The sequence below is a fragment of the Euprymna scolopes genome, chromosome 40, assembly GCF_053919585.1.
Source record: "Euprymna scolopes isolate OS-2025 chromosome 40, ASM5391958v1, whole genome shotgun sequence".
Taxonomy (NCBI): domain Eukaryota; kingdom Metazoa; phylum Mollusca; class Cephalopoda; order Sepiida; family Sepiolidae; genus Euprymna; species Euprymna scolopes.
In genome coordinates this window covers 59,758,744-59,780,833 of record NC_136521.1, presented here as the reverse complement: position 1 = coordinate 59,780,833, position 22,090 = coordinate 59,758,744, and positions in this window count along the sequence as shown.

The following is a 22,090-nucleotide window of genomic DNA, read 5'->3' as shown; positions in this document are numbered from 1 at the left end:
TAACGCAAAGACAGGCTCGCAACCTCTATTCTTTGGGAAAGAGGTTGCAGGGAAGAGAAAAGGACACGCCCCCACAATGTTATGAAGTCTATTTTAAACTCTGTCAAGATGGGATTAGCTGCTTCTAGCAGCTCCTGCCCAGATATGGTCACAGTACCCAATCATTTGATGTACCTGGCTTTTATATAGGTTGAGAATTGCATCAACAGTGAGATATCTACTGGAGCGGTAGAAGGGTCCCATTATTTTTCCAGCGACCTTGGCAACAGATTTGATGTATGTGTTCCATTTCAGATTAGGAGTAAAGGTCAAGGCCAGAAGCTTGGAAAAACATGGAGGCTTGTTAAGATGATAAAGTCTAATAATGGTCGATGAATTAGAAAGGGAAGACTTGCACGATGTTAGGATTAATGAATGAAAAAATATAAGAACTTTCATTATAAACTGAAAAATTGAAGAAAGAGAAACATAAAAAAATGAAAAAAGAATAAAACTAAATAAGAAAAAGCAAGGAAAGAAAATAGAAACAGAAATAGAAAATAATAAATCAAAGAAAGGGATGATGAAGAACGAAAAATGTAACAAAAACAAACAGAAAGAATAAAAAAGGGAAAAATAAAATTAAAATAAAACAAAAAAAAAGCAGATATGAGTTTGGCTTATTTGGCCTATTTGAAGTCTATTCCGACATCGTTTCAGCATTCTTCTTGTGCACTTACCTGAAACATTCTGTCGAACTTGAGGATATGTAGTTAATTTACATAAAACGTTTTATTACATCGAGGGAGATAGCTTGTTCTTGTACCGTCAATCGTGATTAGGTAGAAGTATTAACTAATTCATTAATTAACTATTAGGTAGAAGTGTTAACTAATTCACTAATTAACTATTAGGCAGACGTATTAACTAATTAATTAATTAACTGTTAGGTACACTTATTAACTAATTAATTAATTAACTATTAGGTAGAAGTATTTACTAATTTATTAATTAACTATTAAGTAGAAGTATTAACTAATAAATTAGTTAACTATTAGGTAGAATTATTCACTAAGTAATTAATTTACTATTAGGTAGAAATATTAACTAAATAATTAATAAACTATTAGGTAGAAGTATTAACTAATTAATTAATTAACTATTAGGTAGAAGTATTAACTAATTAATTAATTAAATATTAAGTGGAAGTATTAACTAACTCATCATTTAACTATTAGGTAGAAGTGTTAACTAATTAATTAATTAACTATTAAATAGAAGTATTAACTAATAAGTTAACTATTAGGTAGAAGTATTAACTAATTAATTAACTATTAGGTAGAACTATTAACTAATTTATTTATTAACTACTAGGTAGAAGTATAAGCTAATTCGATATTGGTCCCTTAGTCTCTCCTGGACTGAATATTGAACTTTCATACTCCAGAAGGATGCTGTTTAGAAAAGGAATTTACCGCGAATCTTCCCGACCAAAATCTGTAAGGAATTTCGAACGAAACCTTTTATTTTGATAACGGGGTTAGCATGCTCATATGTCGCCAACTATGACCAGGTTAAATTATTAAGTAATCCTCATTTATATTTTTAATATCGCCTACACTGAGGATTGAACCATCATTCAGTAGAATAGTATCGACTAGAACTGAATGTACTAAGTAGTTTGTCCGTTACGTTACGGGTTTCTTCATATAGACTCGAGAAAAACATTTTCCGAGTTCAAAAATACACCTGAAGAAGGTCGGAGATTACATGGACGAAAAAAGTATTGTGAATTACATTCAAAGTGAGAATAGTAGGCCGAATAATACAAATAATCCAAATGATCAAGTTTGTTCTGTAAAATTTAGAAAATACTGGTGAACGGTTTAATATTTACCTGGAGTGCCACGACTGACAAAATAGCTACCAGAGAAATTACGGATAAAAATAATATTTAAACGTGCAAGAAAAAAGACAAAGACTGGAATACAAAGAAAAATTATAAAAAAAATTAATTGAGTGGAAGGACTAAATGAAAAATGAGAAAAATAGAAAAAGGAAGGAAAATTACGAGAAGAGTATGCAAACATAGACGTGAAAAAATAAGAAAGAAAGGAAGAGAAACAAATAAACAAAAAAATGAAAATCTACATTGTCCAGGAGAATAGAAACTTGAACTTAGATTAACTTTCTGCAGTCAACTGAGGTATGCGTCCTTCTATTCTTTGCATTCCATGTACGATACTTCTGACAAATGGGAAAAAATTGCTGTTTTCTGAGTGAGGTTGAATCCGTCTAACATATCTTTTGACCTTAAAGGAGTATTTTCACTTTAGATCCTTACATTAAGAGGTTTCGTGCTTTGTCTCGATCGATTTCTTTTATACAAACAAATAAAGTAACGCCAAGAGAGGGGAATAAAGAACGAAAGAAAGAAAGAAAGAAATAGATAGAGAGAAACAAACAGATAAATTCATGAGAAAAAAAAAGAGTAAAAATACATAATAGAAACAACAACAACAATTTAAGGCAACAAGGAAGGGCGAAGAAAGAAGGAACGAAAGATAAATTTTAAAAAAATATGAAAGACGAGAAAAAACGTTATACAGAAAAAAAAAATCCCAGAAGAAAAAAAAAATATATTATTGTCTGGATTTTATATACGCTGCGTCTGACAAAATGGCGAGCAGGAAAAGCAAAGATAAAATTTCTATTAAAACTGCCGTTTACGTTTGCTAATTTATTGTCTGGTTTAACATTTGCCAAGGTTTTAGGGGGGGGGGCTATGATTTTATTATCGTTTTGGGGGAGTGCATACGGACTGTAAATGTTTAAGAATGTGGATTGCCTTAAAATTCTTAAACATGACGATGGTCGAAGAATTTCCAGAAACTATTTCGACGATTAAAGAAGAAATGAAAGAAAAAATATACAAACTATGATAAGAACCAAAACGATTGAAAAACTAAAAGACAGAAAGAAAAATAACGAAACTAAAATAAAAATGATAAAATAAAACTTAGAACACTCGTACCAAAAGTATTGCATCCGATTTTGAAATTAAAATAAAATTGAAGAGTTACGAAGATGGAAGTAGTTTAGTAAAACTAGCTACCTTTTTTGCACCAGCTTTATTTTTCTACATAGTCACCACTTCTTAATGCGCTTTTGCAAACGATGGATTAGTAGGCGTGTTGTGGCGCCTGAAGCGCGCTTTTTAACATCATCTCTATGGAATTGTCTTCCGTTTTCCTGCTTTCCGGCTGACTACAATATGGTTGTGTTCAAGTCTAACGTAAATAAGTTCTTGATGAGCCGTTCCATATAAGTTATCAAATTTACCAAATTTTCATTACTAATGATTACTATATTGTCCAATTTCTACTGTACACTCTTTAACCCTTATCCTTGAGTGGCCTCTTGGCCTTGATGATGTGGTGATGCCTATGTAAAAAAACACTCTAGAATTTTGAAAATTATACTTTCACCTCAAACAAGGCACAGTGCCACTTTGACATAAGTTGTAGGGATACAATGTAGGGAGTTGAGCAACAAGATGTCTGTTCACACTACACTTGAACTTCTCCATGCCAGTACAGTTGAGGAAGCAGGAACCTGGAAGGAAAATCAACAGTTCTGTCGAAAAAAATAACTATTAGAGTAGAAGACTTTTTTAAATATACGGATCTTTACTTTTTGGGGAGGAACTCTGTTGCTTGTATTTACGTCGAGGGGTTTCAAGGGTTTCTAGTTCGTCAGATCATCTACCATTAATATACTTGTAGAACAGACAGAGGAATGTATCATTTCGTTGATGGGTCAGAGTTAAAGCTTCGATGAGAGTTTAGGATCTATCAGGCTTGAAGCTCTCTTTTGAACCATGCCCAGGCGTGGAAGATCAGTAGTAGATGCATCTGCCTAAATGAGAGAACAATATTCCATACATGAGCAAATGGTGGCCTTGTAGACGTGCAGGATACTTTCTAGGCGTAAGTAACTTGCCATCACGGTAAAGGGAGCCCACCTTCTTCGTAGTAGCTTTGGCAACGATCTCGATGTATCTGTTTAAATTCATGTTTCCTGTGAACGTTAAGCCGAGGAGTTTGAACAAATTATTTTCAGGTAATGTGTCCTCAGCCATACCTATTTGTGGTTGAGAAGGTTTCTTGTAATTATTAAAGGAAATGAACTTAGTCTTGACAGCATTGAACGCTACAATTCATTTTTGACCCAATTTCTCTACAGACTGGTGGTCTTCTTCTAGGGTTCCGTCATTGTTTTGTACATGTGTTTATTCGTTTTCCCCTCGTGCATATTAATGAGCGTGGTGTCCTCAGAAAATATACCCATCTCAGAGACTATTTTATCAGCGAGGTCATTTATGAATATTAGGAATAATAAAGGTCCAACCACATTAATATCGTATTGTTATGCCGTACATCTATCGAGGACAACCTGGAGTCTTGTTTTATTTATTCACATTTTTGGTATCTTCAACCACGATATGAAACATTCAGGTCATGATTGCATAAGTTCATTCATCATAACAATGATGCATTTGCATAGCGAAATCATAAATAGGAGGCATTACCTTTAAAATGCTATCAGTAAATTAAAGACAGAAAAAGAAAAAGAAAATAGAAAAAAGAAAAACAAAACGAACAGAAACGTTAAGGGAGAAAAAAAAGATAAGAAATGAAAAACTAATTCAACTTGAATGAAAAATATAGGGGAATCTGGAGCAACACCTGTCGAGTCAAAGGTAGCATTGACATATAAACCATATTCTGTGTACTGAACATTCAAAGTATTGGAAAACAATGTCACAACAACAAAAAAGATAAGAAATTATTTTCCAAAGAAATACAGATGATTTATCCAGCTAATTGCAGTGTCCCATTTTGCCCCACGCTTGGGGCAAAACGAGACGGATCTTGGTCTGAATAAGTCAGTCTTCACAGAGCTCACAAATAAAGATTAGGGTCTTGTTGCATTCGTCTAGACCTGCACAGCCATAGTGTGCCCATTTCTCACAGTCCCCTTGACAGGCTACCCAACTTTCTGCATTCTCAGTGTAGAGTTCATCACAGATCAAAATAGATAAATTTTGAATACTTACCCTTTTTTGATGTACGGAGCTGAACAAAACAATGGTAGACGTTGACAGCAAGGCGTTACCATGTGATCAATTGTTCAGACTTCTCACGAAAGAGCTCTCTCTTTCTCTCTCTCTCTCTCTCTCTCTCTCTCTGTTTCAGTTATCTGTGGTGTCTCGTTTTACCCCGCTATCTCATTTTGCCCCAGGTTGCCCTACAAACAAATGATGTAAAGAAAAAAAGAACATGAATAAAATTAATTAAAAATGAATATAGAAAATAATAAATGAAAGAAAAGATAAAATAAAAAGAGGAAAAAATATAACAAAGTATGAAACTAAGTGAAAAAAAAAACTAGCAAAGAAATAAATCAGATAAAATGGTGATGAAAACATAAATAAAGACCGGAGAGAAACATATAAGAAATGAAAAAGGGAAAAATCGAATGTGAAAAAAAAGGAAATGTAAGTCTAATTAAACTACGACTAAAAATAAAACACAAGTAAGGACAGAAGGAAAGAAAAAAAAAGAAAAGTTAGAAATAATACATCACACAAAGAACGGATGGAAGGCGGAATAAATAAATAAATAAGTACGGAACAAAAAAGAGGATGATAGAAAGATGGGAGTTGAAAAGATGAAATAAGAGAGATGAAAGATTGCAAGTGCTCGTCTGATCTCCAATCTATTGTCCCTCGTCGCCAAAATTCCACGAGAAACGCTCGACTAACTGAAAACACTATCAATAATTTCCCCCACTCTTTATCTGTGCCTAAACCTAAATATAGATTCTATGTATAAAGATTCTTTCTTAGAACTGCTCGCCTATGGAATTCTCTTCCGTTTGCCTGCTTTCCAGCTGATTACAATATGGTCATCTTTCTCTCTTTTCATCGTAATCGCTCTGACCCTACCTAGAGCCAATTGAAATGAATAGTTTTTGTTTCCAAGAAGCCAAATACGTCCAACGATGGAGTAATGCTGCCACTTCTGGTCAGGAGCTACTAAAAACAGCCTATTCTGCCTTGACAGATTACAAAAATAGACTTCTTAGCGTAGCGGGAAATGCTCTTTTCTCTTCCCTGCAACCTCTCTCCTAAAGAGGAGACGTTGCGAGCCTGTCTTTGTTTTATCGTTATTTCCATGAGAACAGCTCCTCTGAGTTCCAATCTCTGGCCCCTTGTCGCCGATCTTTCATGAAAAACATCCGTCTAGCTGAAACCACTGTCAGTAATTTTCCCCACTCTCTATCTGTGCCTAAATCAAAACGTAAATTCCATGAACAAAGCTTTTTCTTAGAAGTGCACACCTGTGGAACTCTGTTCCGTTTACCTGTTTCCAACCTGACTACAACTTGGATGTCTTCAAGTCCAACATAAACAAGTTTCTGAGAAACCGCACCCTTAAGTAAGACACTTTATCAGATCTCCATTACTAACGATTTCTACGATATTATCCCATTGATTACTGTACACGCAATAACCTTTATACCCGACTGGCTTCTGGGCCTTGATAAGTGGTGACTTCCATGTAAAAAAAAAAAACAAAGTCCCATGGAACTGACTTTCTCTTCTAATTGGAAATGGAACACATAAATCGAATCATTTGCCAAAATCGCCGATAAAATTGTTGGATCATTATGCTACTCCAATGCAATTCTCTATCTGTATTAGATTTAAATACGTCCTAAAATTGAATACTGTGGCCACAAGTAGATAGGAGCTTCTCGGCCCTATATCTTGCCTTGTCCGGCGTTGCCTCACAGGGAAGAGAAAATATTGATATTACACGCGGCGGCACGGTCCCTATCAATTTTGTCCACGTGTTCCGACACGATCCTAAAAAACTCCGCCAATTTGATCCCGAACACATCCGTGTATTCAAAACGACACGATGCTGAACAATACCATCGATGCGAACTCAAAAGGCTATTCGACAGGATCCCGAAGAACACTGTCGATTCAAGCCCGAATACTTTCATCATCAAACATGATCCCGAACAACTTCGTTGAGTCGAACACGAACATCAACCATTCGACCCAATACAAAACTATTTTTGAGCGCTTTTGAACATGCTTCTGTCACAACTTGCTGTTGATCTTTCTGTCGGTGTGGGACTTGGCAGTAACGAATCAAAACACGCAGATTAATTTTATCAATTGCCATCTGGAATTGAAAGATGAAGATTGTCATAATAATGTAAACGCAAAAAACAATTTTTAAAAAAATGCATAAAAGTTCAGTTTTTCGAAAATGTTTACGAAGTTTTTAATACAATCTAATACAAAGAGAAAGATAATAATCTAATTTATACAACTCACTATGTCTGTCTGCCTCCATATTTTAAAAATCTATCTATACTGAAACTAAAAGTCGCAGAGTGGCGGTACGGGCTTAAAATGTTTAGATTCTTCATGGCCCTTCTGTTATGGACCTTTAGCCGTTAAAATAGTTTTCAAGGCATCAGAAATGGGTCAAAATTGAGAAAAAAATCGTTATACATTTTGTACATTCATCTTAGTTTATTTTTAGTTAGTTCATATGCGTGTCACGTCGATAAAGTGGTAACATCGCCAGCTTTGAATGCTACAATTTGCTTTCGATTTCGAAAAGACTATAGATCTTGAACTAACAGTATAACTATATTTTACAAAATAGTTACACTATAAAAAATGTTGTATTTGAAGTGTATAAACACACGATGGGACTCATCATGTTTGCAACACCCAGGTAACTAACGCAGGGTTAAAAGCGAAAGTAGGACGCAAAAAATATATAGTAGAACAGTATTTCAAGGAATTTTTAACTACGAATCCAAGAAGGGTTTTGAGGAAATGCGAGTGATTTTTAAAGAAGATTAAATATTTAGAGCAAATTATTCGGAGTAAAGGACGAAAGCAAGACGTAGAAAAGGGATGAAGCTGTTAGGAATATTCCCGCACCTGATAACGTTGCTAAACTCCAGGATTTCCTGTGATTAATAAGTTGCTCTTGCAAAAGTATATGAGATGAGATCGCTGTTTAATAATTTTATACTTACTAATAAAGTAAATAACGACTTCAAGTGGTTATGATATGAAGAATCCGAGAAGACGTTTAAAATAAAAGCTACTAGTTTATAACTAATTGGTTATCCAGATTGAGGCATAAATTTCCAGAATCACTCGAAGAATTAGTAATAGCGGCTCAAAGAGAAGAACGGGAATTTTCGAGTCTGTTATGCAATCTGATTAGAGAACTTTCAGTCACGCTAGAAGACGCGAAAAAACAAGGCAGCGAAGAATGCTGATTTCATTAAGGAAATAAAAAAAGGTGTAACGAAGCGGTACGTTCCTATTCTAATAGGACGTTGGCGAACAAATACAGCAGAAGCTTTAGGATAGCTGAATAGCGAAAATATCAGTTTTTACAATATGCATATTAAGCAGATGTACACGTTCTGACATCATGGAAAAAAGAGAAAGAGAAAATAGAAAAAGGGCAGCCTGTGGTCGAGCTAAGGAATCGATCGGACTTGCTTTGACTCTTCAGCGAGAGAGAAAATGCGCCTCGTGGTTGAAAAGGCGGATGTGCAATGGACGAGAAAAACATGTGTGTGAAAGTTTGTTCGAAGTGTGAGTGATATTTTGAAACACAGTAAAGTGCGTTGTGGGAAATTACTGGAATAAATGTTTTTTTTTGTATTCACCTAAAAAACATGCTGAGTCGTATATTTTTATGTCCTTCGTTTTTTGTTTGTTTCTGCGACTGTACCAGACAACGTGTGGGTCTGATCGGCTAAAATCTAACGACACAGTTAAAGTGTAACGGAACGAGAACAACTACAAATATAAATAGTGCGTAAACTCTTTCTATATGTGATCGTGTATTGCTATTCTCAGATACAGTAGTAATGCCGGCTAGTCTTCAGAAGTGATTACTCAACGAATTAATCACAGGTCATCCGGGGATTTCCCGTATGGAATAATTAATAAACGGTTATAGTTATTGGCCCAGATAGAACCAAAACATATAAATAATAGTTAAACAGTGTAGGCTGTAATCAGGCAATAAGATTTCCGATGAGAAAAATACGGGCATAGTCACATACTGATGTCCCATGGACTGGATTGCATATCAACTTTGCAGGGCCCATAACACTTGATGAAAGTAAGCAGTTTTGAAAAGTCGCAAACAAAAAAAAAATGATAAATACATACAAATATAAGAAAGGATTAAAAAAGAAAAAAATCTAGTTGATCAAGCAAGGGAAAATTACATTAAGAAAGGAAGTAAGCAAATACGAAATTACAAAAAAAAAAACAAAAAAAAAATAAATAATCAATGATAGTTTACGGTTTGACCTTGTGTCACTCATCGAGATGCCTGTATTTAAAGAGCAAAACGTTCCTTACATCGAAACGGATAATAGTTATAACTCTGCCAGCAAGTGAATGGCGTACAATTACAAGAGGTCGAATAGTTCATCAAAAGTCGAAAGCAGAATTCCGATATTAAAACCCTCCACCACTACGGAAAAAAAAATAATAAATTAAAACATTCAGCGTAAGAACATTAACTACTGGTTGCATCATATTATATAAAAAAAATAAAGCCATTATTTTCTTTTAAACATGTAGTATTCCAATTATAGTACTAAAAAACTTCAACCTGAACTAGCGCCCATACTTACAAAACTGTTTAAACGTTGTCTTAAGGAGAATAGTTTCCCATCTCCCTGGAAAATCTCATCAGTATGCCCTGTATTTAAGAATTCAGGTGATCGCTCATCCCCCTCTCAGTACAGGCCAATAAGTCTCCTGTGCGTCATGAGTAAGTTGCTAGAATCTGTGTTAAATACAGAAGTAATCAAACATCTCAACAAAAATAACCTTCTTAGTGACACTCAATATGGTTTCCGTTCTGCTAGATCTACAGCAGATGTCCTTACAGTTATATCGCATAGGATTAGCAAATCTCTCGACGGTGGCAATCTTTCTAGGGCAATTGCTCTTGACATATCTAAAGCCTTTGATAGGGTATGGCATAAAGGTTTACTTCATAAGATCGCTAGCTATGGTATAGCTGGAAAAGTCTTCTCAATTATTAAATCATTTCTTTCTGATAGGTTCATAAGAGTAGTAGTTGAGGGGCAAAAATCAGAAGCTCACAGTATTAATGCCGGTGTCCCTCAGGGATCCATCCTGGGCCCAACTCTTTTCCTGATCTACATTAATGATCTTCCAAATCACATCCTTACATCATTTGTAGACATTTATGCTGACGACACTACCATTTATGGTACCACATCTAAGACAGTAAACGAGCAAGTACTCTCCAATTCTCTCTCCTCTGATCTTGAGCATGTAGTACAATGGGGAAAGGAGTGGCTGGTTACTTTTAATGCATCTAAAACCAAGCTTCTCTCTTTACATCATCAACATTTTAATCCACATTTGTCATCAATTGAAATGAATGGCTCTCGTCTTCAGGAGGCCTCAAGTTTTGACAAGCTTCTGGGCTTGACCATTACTCCTGATCTTAAATGGAACACGTATATCAAATCTGTTGCCAAGGCCGCTGGAAAAATGGTGGGATCTTTCTATCGATCCAGTAGATATCTCACTGCTGATGCTATTCTCTATCTATATAAGAGCCAGGTACGTCCAAGGATAGAATACTGTTGCCACATCTGGGCAGGAGCTGCTAGAGAGGACTTGTCCTGCCTTGATAGAGTACAAAATAGACTTCGTAGCCTCGTAGGAGATGTCCTTTTCTCCTCCTTACAACCTCTATCTCACAGAAGAGATGTTGCGAGTTTGTCTCTGATGTATCGTTATTTTCATGGAAAGTGTTCAACTGAGCTTCAATCTATGGTCCCCCCTCGCCAAACTTTCACAAGAAACACTCGTCTAGCTGTAAACACTATCAATAATTTCCCCCACTCTTTATCTGTGCCTAAACCTAAACATAGATTCCATGAACAAAGCTTCTTTCTTAGAACTGCACGCCTGTGGAATTGTCTTCCGTTTTCCTGCTTTCCGGCTGACTACAATATGGTTGTGTTCAAGTCTAAGGTAAATAAGTTCTTGATGAGCCGTTCCATATAAGTTATTAAATTTACCAAATTTTCATTACTAATGATTACTATATTGACCAACTTCTACTGTACACTCTTTAACCCTTATCCTTGAGTGGCCTCTGGGCCTTGATAATGTGGTGATGCCTTTGTAAAAAAAAAAAAAGACTCTAAATCTTTATGTTCATAAATAAAGTAAGCTTTATATTGTTGCTTGCTTGCTGGGCGTTTGATATAAACTGAATTCAGAAATATTGGAATGCAATTGGCTTCAATGTATAAATTTATATAGACGTTTAAAATGTAACTCACAGAAAGACACACACACACATCTATATCGCCTATACCTATCCAACTCTCTCTTCCTCTCACTCTTTTCCTCTCTTTCTCTTTCTCTCTCTCCTTCTCTTTCTGACTGTCCCCGTCTCTATCTCTGTCTCTCTCTCTCTCTTACTTTATGTAATCACATAAATTAATACACGAAAATTTAATTTTATGCGTAAATTTTCAGTATTTACTTCAACAGTGCTCAATACATAGGTAGAGCTTGGTAGTAAGTTATAAAAATATGTATGCCAATTAAACTACAAAGAATATTCCACGTTTCATTCTCGTGAGATTTGTCAGGCTTATGCTTACTGCTTACTTAATTACTATTATATATATGTATATATATACATATATATGTATATATATATAGTTATAAGTAGTAAGTAAAAACATCGTTAATTCATTGTCCACGCAGCAGCAGCCGCATAGCGTAATGGTGAGAAGCATTGACTGTCAATTGGGCGGTCGGATTTCAATCCTGTCTAGCCGCACTGCTGAACGGTGAAACAGCGAGACAGTACTGTATGTGGATGACTATATATATATATATATATATATACATATGTGTGCGTATCTATATATATATATATATATATATATATATGTGTGTGTGTGTGTGTGTGTGTGTGTGTGTGTATAGATTGGTTTCCTAGAAGTAAATGCAATGAATATCTTGTGATTTTTACATTGAATACTTTCTAATAAAACACCAGAAAACGATTTAACTAATCCAAGCTACTAGCACGCTTTTAATTAGAGTGTTGATATATACCTTCAGGAAGTATTATAGTAAATCAACGTTCCATGAGGAAACCAGCCACATAATTGATCCCAAACGAAAACTAAATACTCTAACTAGACGGCTTTGGGAACGGAATACTCCACCAATATAGGCAAATATATGCTATAAGGTAGGCGTTTGCATATATAGCCAGGAAAACCTTCCTCTATAACGAAGCATGTAAACCTCTAAAATATATGTATACTCTATTATCAAGGAAAGGATACACAAACCAAATGAAAGAATGAAAACCATCAAAATTAAGTTTATATATAGATTTTAAAAGCTCTGCAGCTGTAATAACTTCAGGCACCTCGATTTGGTAGCGCTGCTCCATCATCAGTTGTATAATACCAGGATGGTTATAGTAAAATGTCGCGCATGGACAGGACCCTGCACTCATCTTCGGTGAGGTTTTCCGAGGCCACAATCCTGTAGACGAAAGGTCGACTGATTGTCTACTTGTGTTGCATGGTTGCTATTCTACACAACTGTTTTTTCCAGCACCTTTCATCCTTAAACCTAAACTACTAGATAAAATGAAATGACAGTTACATTCCCCCACTATCCAACAATCATGAGGTTGTTTGCTCAGCAACTGAGAAGGCTAACATGCTTGCGATACGGTTTGCCTCCAACTCCACACTGGACTCTGCTAACCACCCCCTCCCTGAGTTCCTTTGCAGACAGACGCCACACTAGACGATCTGAAATGCAACCCTGCTCAGGTGCATGCTATCATAAGAAAGTTTGCCACTGCAAAAGCATGTGGACCTGATCTCATCCCGGCTGTGCTATTAAAACAGTGCGTCGCCGAAGTAGCTCCAGTTCTCTCCAAACTTTACAACAAATGCCTCAATGAATTTTGCTTTCCTGTCTGCTGGAAAACTGCTTCTGTAGTGCCAGTTTTCAAGAATTCTGGGGAAAGAACTGACCCAGTAAATTATCGCTCCATTAGCCTCCTCACATTTTTCGCCCAAATATTTCAGACCATAATTAACCAAGCTCTAGTCCATCACCTTACAGATGCTAAACTTCTGACTGACAAACAATATGGATTTAGGCAAGCCCGATCCACAGCAAACATCCTAACTGTAATCTCAGAACGTATATACCAGTCACTGGACAAAGCTGGGGAGGGTAGAGCGGTAGCTATAGATATATCTGCGGCATTTGACAGGGTATGGCATGAGGGTTTTCTCAAGAAAATCAGATCATACGGCATCACTGGAAGAATACATAACACAATTTGATCCTTCGTAGATAAGAGAAAAATCCAGGTTGTCCCTGACGGTCGTACATTTAAAGAATATGATATAAATGCGGGAGTGCCTCATGGCTCTATCCTTGGATCTCTGTTATTCCTAATATCCATAAATGACCTCCCTGACAAAATTGTCTGTGAGATGGGTATGTATGCTGACGACATCACGTTCTATAACGGACACGACAGGAAAACAAATAAATACATATCTAAAGAAATGGCAGAAGCACTAGAGGAAGACCTCCGATCCGTAGTGGAATGGGGACGAAAATGGATGGTCACCTTCAATGCTGCCAAGACTAAACTTGTTTCCGTCAATAATTACAAGAAACATTCACTATTGCCAATAGCAATGGCCAATGACTCATTATCTGAAGTACATCTTTTTAACTCCTCGGCCTAACGTTCACGGGAAACATGAGTTGGAACAATTACACTGAACTCATTGCCAGGATCGCTGCGAAGAAGGTGGGTTCTATCTACTGTGCTAGAAAGCTATTTACGCCCGAAAGTATCCTATACCTCTATAAGGCCACCATTCGCCCATGGATGGAGTATTGTTGTCATATTAAGACTGGTGCATCTGCCACTATTCTCTTGCTCCTAGACAAGGTTCAAAAGAGAGTCACCAATCTGATAGGTCCTGAACCATCAGCTAAACTTAAGCCTCTGTCCCATCGACGAAATGTTGCATCCCTCTGCCTGTTCTACAAGTACTTTCACGGTTAATGCTCTGACGAACTGCAAACACTTGTGCCCCCTCGACATAAATACCCCCGACAAATCCAACAAGCAGCTAAACCCCACCCCTTCACAATAGATATCCCTAGATGTAAGAGAGCCTTCTACTCCAGTAATTTCTTCCCCAGAACAGCTAGAATTTGGAATTCCCTTCCGGGTCTCTGCTTCCCCGACTGTACTGACATGCAGAAGTTCAAGTGCAACGTGAACCGACATCTTGCTGCCCAACTTCCTACACAGTACTCCAGAGACTTATGTCCCTGATAGTAGCACTCTACAACAAAGTGGCAATGTGCCTTATTTGGGGTGAAAATGTAATAAAAAAATGAGGAACAAAGGAGGCGTAAGCTCCAACAAAACCAATTTGCCTCCTCCAATGAAGATTGCATTAAAAAATATACGCGGGTTTGAACTAATTCAGATGAGGTTGAATCAATTTTCCTATCAAACACCCCGGAGATCTTGGTGCTAAGCGGAATTAACCTACACTCCTCTATCCCCTCTAACAACTTGTGCATACCTGGCTATCTCACACTTTGCCGTAAGGACTCAGACAGGCATATGCACGGACTTGGAGTCTATATTCGAAACACCCTCCTCTTGAATAGAGAATCAGAACTAGAATCAGACAACAAGGCCTTTATATGCTTTAGACTTAGCGTTAGCTATTTATTTTTTCTCTACCGCTCACCCTCCAAAATCAACCAATTATCTGAGAATATAGTTACAACACTATCCTTTGGTACAAGCACACAAGTACATGTATTCAGTGATTTAATGTCCACCACAGTAATTGGCATTGTTTCACTACTAACACAGACGCAACGCTCTGATCCCCAACTGGCTCCTCATCTGGCATCAATTGAAACGGATGGCTCTCGTCTTGGGGAGGCTCCATGTTTTGACAAGCTTTTGGGTTTGACCTTTACTCCTGATCTGAAATGGAACAGGTACATCAGGCCTGTTGCCAAGGGCGCTGGGAAAATGGTGGGATCCTTTTACCGCTCCGGAAGATATCTCACTACTGAAGCAATTCTCTTTCTGTATAAAAGCCAGGTATACCTGAGAATGGAGTACTGCTGCCACATCTGGGCAGGAGCCTATCCTGCCTTGACAGAGTACAAAATAGACTTCGTAGCTTAGTGGGGATGCCTTTTCTCTTCCCTGCAAGAGACGTTCCGAGCCTGTCTTTGTTTTATCGTTATTTCCATGGCAAGTGCTCGTCTTAGCTCCAATGTATCGTCCCCCCTCGCCAATCTTTCACAGGAAACACCCGTCTGGCTGAAACTACTGTCAGTAATTTTCCCCACTCTTTATCTGTGCCTAAATTCAAACGTAGATTCCATGAGCAGAGCTTCTTTCTCAGAAGTGCACGCCTGTGGAACTCTCTTCCGTTTGCCTATTTCCCACCTGACTACAACTTGGATGTCTTCAAGTCTAACATAAACAAAGTCCTGACAAACTGCCCTCTTAAGTAAGACACTATCAAATCTCTAATACTAATGATTACTACAATACTGTCTCACTGATTACTGTACACGCAATAACCCTTATCCCTGAGTGGACTCCGAGCCTTGATAAGTGGTGACCTACATGTAAAAAAAAGAGCTGGTAGCAGAATAAGTAGCTTCTCTATATCTAATTCCCTGTCACAGACAGTTTAGTTTCCGGCCCGTTTCCCAGATCAGCAAGCCTGACTTCTAGGTCAGTTTCACTACAGTTCTTGATGGTTGGTTAACGAATGCCCATAGCCACTCGGAAATAGTGATCACCCTTTGGTAATGGTAGAAATGACCCTAAACTTTGGTAATGGTACTGAAGAACCATTGCTAAAAAAGACAAGGTATAATTAGAACGCTTTCAGAGAATTTATAAGGAATCTCATCAGAGATTCTTTTCATCTTTTCATCATCTTTTTCATCATCTTTTCTTGTCCTGCAGAAAATTGAGCAAAAACACCACTGAATGGTTCAAAGCGGCAATTTAAGCACATATTCCCACAGGGAAGTTATCTAGAAAACTTTACCATCCCCACTGGTTTTCATCTACTTACACAGCTGTTATTGCTCAAAGGCAGCATGCATATCGCAGATTTATCCGACATAAGGCCAGTACAAACAGACAGTATTTTATAGAAGCTAGAAATAAGTGTAAGAAATCAATAGCGACAGTTAAGAGAGAATATACTGAAGCCACAAGAAAACGCATTTAAGTGCAGAAATTGAGAACCATTGATTTCTGGAGAATCTATAACAAGGTAGTAAATAATGGGCAATCAACAATTCCCCCACTAACCGTAACCCCCACTATCCAACAATCGTGAGGTTGTGTGCACTGCAACCGAGAAGGGTTACACGCTTGCCAGTCGGTTTGCCTCAAACACTACGCAGTCAACAACTTCCTCACTGACTTTCCTTTGCGGACAGACGCCACACTAGATGATCTGAAAATCACCTCTTACCCAAGTGCTATGGCACGATGGTCTTCTCAGGAAAATCAAATGAAACGGTATCACTAGACGAATATTAACATAATTAAATCCTTGCTAAATAAGAGAAGACTTCAGGTTGTACTGGATGTGCGTACATGTAAGCAATATGATATAAATGCGGGTTTTCGTCAATGGTCGATGCTTGGATCTTTATTATTCCTGATATTCATCAAGGATCTCCCTGATAAAATTGTCGCTGACATTGGTATATTTGCTGATGACACTGCGTTCTATAGCAGGTACAAGAGGAAAACAAATGAGCATAGATCTAAAAGCATGGCGGATATTCTACAGGGAGACGTATATTACTAGTGGAATGGAGACAAAAATGGAGGATAACATTAAATGTTGCCAAGACTAAGAGTGTTCCCTTCAATAATTACAAGAAGACTTATAAACCACCAATAGCTATGGCTACTTATATATTATCTGAAGGTATTTCATTTAAACTTCTCGGCTTAACGTTTATATGGAATATGAGTAAGAACAAGTACATCAAACGCATTGCCAGGGCTACTGCGAGGAAGGTGGGCTATCTCTAGTGTGACAGGAAGTTACTTACGCATGGAAGCATCCTATATTTCTACAAGTCCACTATTCCCCCATGTATGGAGTATTGTTGTCACATCTGGGATAGTGTGTCTAATGCAAGTTTCTAACTCCCGGACACGGTTCAAAAGATAGTCGCTACCATAATCGGTCCTGAACTGTCAGCTAGGCTTCATCCTATGTCTCATCGACGAAATGTTGCATCCCTCTTCCTGTTTTACAAGTATTTTAATGATAGATGGTCTGACGAACTATAAGCCCTTTACTCCATCGATGTAAATACTTGCGACAAACCTGGAAAGCAGCAAAACCCCCGCCCTAAACAGTAGAGATGCCCAGATACCAGAAAGCCTTCTACTGTAATATTCTCTTCACCAGGACTGGTAGACTTTGGAATTAACTTCCGGGTTCCTATTTCCCCGATTGTACCTACATGCAGAAATTCAAGTGTAATGTAAACAATCATCTTGCTGCTAAACTCCCTACATACCACTCTTGCAATTATGCCCCATATAGTAGCCCCATTACATCAAAGTGGAAGTGTGCCTTCTTTGAGATGAATTGACAATAGAAATCGACACAACCATTATATATATATATATGTATGTATATATATATATGAATGTATATATATATATATGAATGTATATATATATACATTCATATATATATACATATGAAGGTATATATATATATATATATATACTAATATGAATGTATATATATATATGAATGTATATATATATATATATATATATATATATATATATATATATATATATATATATATATATATATATCGAGGTTTTAAAGTGTGGGGGCATATTAATATTACTACTTCTACTTCCCTGCCCTATTTAATCCATCTATCTAAATTTTTTTGTCTGTTTGAGAACGTCTTCGATCACTTCCCGTGCCCTTTTATAAATTTTACAAAGTAAGGTATAAAAATTTAATTTAAATTGAATCAACAAATTGGATTTAGTTTATGTAATGTGCATATTGTTGCAATTTAAAAAAAACATTATCTTTCATCTAGCAATTAATGATATAGATATAAAATTTTCAATGATTTTTTAAAAAGTGCAACAGAATGTACATTAAATAAAATAAATCCAAGTAATTTTTTGATTTAATTTAAATTAAATTTTTATACCTTACTTTGTAAAATTCATAAAATTGCATTTTGAAGATAAATAAATTTCAAATTGAATCTTGTACCTTTATTTTTAAAGCCTATAGTAAAAACATTTTGTTTAACAAATTTTTATGTTTTGATGAAATGCTTTTCTAACTTTATATATATATATATATATATATATATATATATATATATATATATATATATATATATACATATATATAGTTTCTTTGGACATGAATTAAACATCATAACTTGAATTTTACCCAAAACAATAAATGTTAAGGGTTTATTTTATAATATAATAATATATATTAGGGGACAAATTTTTAAATAAAAATTACCTCTGCGGTCCCTACACAATTACTAAAGACAATTTCTGGTGTAAACATTTGAAATTTTACATAAAGAGTATTCAGAGACAAAGCAAGCTTTTTAATCGGTTGGGGTGGAAAATTTGAGCTACAAATATATAAATGTATGTGTATTTGCCTGTCTGCATAAAACTTTTCACAGAGGCGACGGATTTTCACAAGATCAGCACCATTTTTCAATTTCGACCTTTCAGAAGATAAATACCGAAATATTGCTTAAAAACATTAATTTCTTAACCTTCAACTGGGATGTTTTCTACAGGGAGGAGTTGCTTTTTTCGCCGATATTTTCGAAAGTCATCCCTTCTTTTCGATAGTCTAGCCTTACTTAAAACCTACATCATTTCCGGTGGTCGTAACAGCAAATACGTCAGGTTTTCCCGTTTTTTCCTCTTTTGTGGTACGGGTTTGAGCGTGCCTTCTTACTACCATTATTTTTTGATCAACATACACCTCCAAACACCCAGGTAACGCCAGGCACCCATGCTAGCATATATATATATATATATATATATATATATATATATATATATATATATATATATATATGCGCGTGCATAGCTCTGCAAATATATTCTATATCGTAATTAATTATTGTCCATTTATAAGATTATTTATGTGGATAAGCCAGGGTTCATATGAGGTAGAGAAGTTAGCTTTTAAAGTGCGTGATCTGTACCCCTCACCAATCACAATACGGTAATTTAGAATTGGTATTGCATTGAGATTAAACCACTAAGTGCATCCTTTTGGTGGTCGTAAATATCTCTTCTGAGTAATTAGACGTTATGTTCCCTGCACGAATCGGAGATTGTTACATTTGGCTGAATGGAGGACGACAGAATGAAATTTTGGCTAATAAGAAATATGTACGTGATGTATAAAAATCGTTTATATATATATATATATATATATATATATATATATATATATATTGTGTGTTTGTGTGTGTGTCTATTTTCTGCATATATTAAAATATATATATATTCATTTTTTTATATAGTGGTCCTCACTTACAAGGACCAGAAGCCACTCGGGGATAAGTGTCATTGCGTGTACAGTAATCAATGGGATAGTGTCGTAGTAATCATTAGTATTTGAGACTTGATAAAATGTCTTACTTAAGGTGGCGGTTCATCCAGAATTTGTTTACGTTGGACTTGAAGACATTCAAGTTGTAATCAGGTGAGAAACAGGCAAACGGAAGAGAGTTCCACAGGCGTGCACTTCTAATAAATAAATAATATATATATATATATATATATATATATATATATATATATATATATATATATATATATATAGTGCGTGTGTGAGGGCTTAGTCAGTAAATTTATAAATAAATATTAGAAAACCATCCGTACTAGGGTAGGTTCAATAGAGTCTCCTAAAGGAAGAGTTCTGTTACTAGGACGAAGAATCTTCTTTTTAACAAATAGAAAATCATTTCTTAAACGCCGAATTGCATAACAAACACCCCCTCTCTGAAAGCCTATCTTTTGTACACTTTGGTTAAACGTTCAGAAGTGACAGGAATATGTTGAGGACATTGCCAAATCTGCTGCAAAGGAGGTTGGCGCTCACTCTAGAGAATTATTTACACCGTTTATGTCTTTAAAAAAGTCCCAGCAAGGGCCTAGAATACCGTTGCCAGGTCTAGGTTGTTGCATCTACCACTAGCCCCTCACGGTTACATAGATCCCAAAAACGAGTTTCAAGTATTAGATGTATCAGAGTGTCTAGCAAGCTTCAGCATCTGTTCCATCGCCGTAATGTAACGCCGTTCTTTCTTTTTTTCAGATAATTTAATTTGATCTGCTTTGATGAACACACTTGTTCTAAACACAACAACGTCCCTATTGTAGCAGCTAAATACTCAGTATATACAGGTTGACAAAAAAAATTAAGAAAAACATTAACCACTATATGACATTATAAAATATCTCCCTCTCTTTAACGACGTAACTTCCCACACCACTTTTAAAAAAAAAATCCAACGTTCTTTTCCTTTGCTTAAAGGTTTCCAGATATTTATACTAGCGTTTTTGTTTTCTTAATCTTATTCATCCAGATGAATCTCGAAATAAAGAGGAATCTTTGATGAACACATAACTCGGTTTGTTCTTTTTTTATTTCTCTATTTCGTCGGAATGCTATTTCCAATATTCTCATATATATATATATATATATATATATATATATATATATATATATATATATATATATTAGTTAATTCAATTGAGGTACCCATACTTACCAGTAGCCGCTGCAATAAATGTACTGTATCAATCATAATAGTAATTGTCAGGTGACAAGATTCTTATGGTCTTATTTGAGGCAGGTCATTTAAGCTTATGTTTATTATGTTTTCCTAAATAAAATAGAATAGTATCTTGCTCTTTTTAACTACTTTGTTGAAAGCCAATGTTTTTGTTCTTACTTACAACTGTTCTTAAACCTCATATATATATATATATATATATATATATATATATATTCTTGTGACGGATTATAGTAATTTTGTAATATTTTACTTTACTATATATATATATATATATATATATATATATATATATATATAATGACGGAAAAATAAGGAACTAACGTAAAGGTTAATAAAAAAACTTTTCAAATTCGAAAGAGATGAATCATAAATAAAAAGAAATATATTCATGTAATAACAACTTTATCCAGATTTAAAAAGCTTTGTATAATTGATAGTCTAGTATCAGTAATATAACGCCACGGTATTGTAGAATTAAATTCACAATAATTTATTCAAAACAAGCACTTCGAGAAAAAGTGAGAAAAAATCTTAAATTATATGGAATAAGGGATCTTTTTCACCTTTTCTTGTATTCCTTATTTTCAATGAAATATTATGAATTTAATTCTACAAGATCGTGACGTCTACTACTTATATATATATATATATATATATATATATATATATATATATATATATATTATATATATATATCATATATATATATATATATATATATATTATTTTATAGTTTACCTTATTATATTTTCGCCTGTTATCACATTAATTATAATACGTAGGTCAGCCCGTTGATGTCATTGGCGAACCGGAAAGTGACGCTTTAATAGACAAAGCCTCGAGGGCAGACATCTTTGCAAATCAGTCAGTCGTGAAGAACTCTTCATTGGCAGACTTGCAGGGTGTTTTTCTTTTGCTTTCTTTGGCCAGCTGAGATCCAATCCTTACCCAGTCAGCCGGCCACACGCCAACCTGGGCTTAATATTACTTGGAGTTGTATTC